Source organism: Carex rostrata, chromosome 10 (genome assembly GCF_964058835.1).
Source record: "Carex rostrata chromosome 10, lpCarRost1.2, whole genome shotgun sequence".
Lineage (NCBI taxonomy): Eukaryota > Viridiplantae > Streptophyta > Magnoliopsida > Poales > Cyperaceae > Carex > Carex rostrata.
Window position 1 is genome coordinate 290,001 of NC_135927.1, and position 2,500 is coordinate 292,500.

A 2,500-nucleotide genomic window follows, 5' to 3' on the forward strand; every position below is an offset into this window, starting at 1 on the left:
CGTTAGCCGCTTCCGCTTGCCGCTGGGCTGTTTTCGGGCCATTTTTCCCCAACACTTGGCCGTATCCGCTTAGTTTTCCCCAACGCGTGGCCGCATCCGCTTAGTTTTCCCCCGCTGAACTGTTTTCGGGTCAGTTTTGCCCAACGTTAGCCGCTTCCGCTTGCCGCTGGACTGTTTTCGGGCCAATTTCCACCGACTCTTGGCCGTATCCGCTTAGTTTTCCCCAACGCGTGGCCGCATCCGCTTAGTTTTCCCCCGCTGAACTGTTTTCGGGTCAGTTTTGCCCAACGTTAGCCGCTTCCGCTTGCCGCTGGGCTGTTTTCGGGCCAATTTCCACCGACACTTGGCCGCATCCGCTTAGTTTTCCCCAACGCGTGGCCGCATCCGCTTAGTTTTCCCCCGCTGAACTGTTTTCGGGTCAGTTTTGCCCAACGTTAGCCGCTTCCGCTTGCCGCTGGACTGTTTTCGGGCCAATTTCCACCGACTCTTGGCCGTATCCGCTTAGTTTTCCCCAACGCGTGGCCGCATCCGCTTAGTTTTCCCCCGCTGAACTGTTTTCGGGTCACTTTTGCCCAACGTTTGCCGCTTCCGGTTGCCGCTGGGCTGTTTTCGGGCCAATTTCCACCGACACTTGGCCGCATCCGCTTAGTTTTCCCCAACGCGTTGCCGCATCCGCTTAGTTTTCCCCCGCTTAACTGTTTTCGGGTCACTTTTCCCCAACGTTAGCCGCTTCCGCTTGCCGCTGGGCTGTTTTCGGGCCATTTTTCCCCAACACTTGGCCGTATCCGCTTAGTTTTCCCCAACGCGTGGCCGCATCCGCTTAGTTTTCCCCCGCTGAACTGTTTTCGGGTCACTTTTGCCCAACGTTAGCCGCTTCCGCTTGCCGCTGGACTGTTTTCGGGCCAATTTCCACCGACTCTGGGCCGGATCCGCTTAGTTTTCCCCAACGCTTGGCTGCATCCGCTTAATTTTCCCCAGCTGAACTGTTTTCGGGTCACTTTGTCCCAACGTTAGCCGTTTCCGGTTGCCGCTGGACTGTTTTCGGGCCATTTTCCACCGACTCTTGGCCGAATCCGCTTGGTTTTGCCCAACGCTTGGCTGCTTCCGCTTAATTTCCCCCAGCTGAACTGTTTTCGGGTCACTTTTGCCCAACGTTAGCCGTTTCCGCTTGCCGCTGGACTGTTTTCGGGCCATTTTTCACCGACACTTGGCCGCATCCGCTTAGTTTTCGCCAACAATTGGCTGCATCCGCTTAATTTTCCAAGCTATACTGCTTTCGGGTCAGTTTTGCCCAACGTTAGCCGCTTCCGCTTGCCGCTGGGCTGTTTTCGGGCCATTTTCCACCCACGCTGGCACCGACGGGGCCATGTACACCCACGCGCGTGTACATGAGGGGGCACCCATTTTTGAAAACCTTGCCCCCCTATAGGGGAATATGCATTTTGAGGCTCTAGCCACGCCCAGGGTTACCACCCCCTGAAAATCCCCCAAGTCAAAATCACCCATGTAAAATATTCAAAAAAATCTCAAAAAATCACAAAAAATTTATAAAATCAAATAAATTCAAAAAAAAAAAAAAAATTTCAAAAATTCAAAAAAAATTCAAAAAAATTCAAAAAAATTCAAAAAATTCAAAAATTCAAAAAAAGTCCAAAAACCCAAAAAAACTTCAAAAATTTCAAAAATTCAAAAAAATTTCAAAAAAATTTCAAAAATTTGCCCCGCTGAACTGTTTTCGGGTCAGTTTTGCCCAACGTTAGCCGCTTCCGCTTGCCGCTGGACTGTTTTCGGGCCAATTTCCACCGACTCTTGGCCGTATCCGCTTAGTTTTCCCCAACGCGTGGCCGCATCCGCTTAGTTTTCCCCCGCTGAACTGTTTTCGGGTCACTTTTGCCCAACGTTAGCCGCTTCCGCTTGCCGCTGGGCTGTTTTCGGGCCAATTTCCACCGACACTTGGCCGCATCCGCTTAGTTTTCCCCCGCTTAACTGTTTTCGGGTCACTTTTCCCCAACGTTAGCCGCTTCCGCTTGCCGCTGGGCTGCTTTCGGGCCATTTTTCCCCAACACTTGGCCGTATCCGCTTAGTTTTCCCCAACGCGTGGCCGCATCCGCTTAGTTTTCCCCCGCTGAACTGTTTTCGGGTCACTTTTGCCCAACGTTAGCCGCTTCCGCTTGCCGCTGGACTGTTTTCGGGCCAATTTCCACCGACTCTGGGCCGGATCCGCTTAGTTTTCCCCAACGCTTGGCTGCATCCGCTTAATTTTCCCCAGCTGAACTGTTTTCGGGTCACTTTGTCCCAACGTTAGCCGTTTCCGCTTGCCGCTGGACTGTTTTCGGGCCATTTTCCACCGACTCTTGGCCGTATCCGCTTGGTTTTGCCCAACGCTTGGCTGCTTCCGCTTAATTTCCCCCAGCTGAACTGTTTTCGGGTCACTTTTGCCCAACGTTAGCCGTTTCCGCTTGCCGCTGGACTGTTTTCGGGCCATTTTTCACCGTCACTT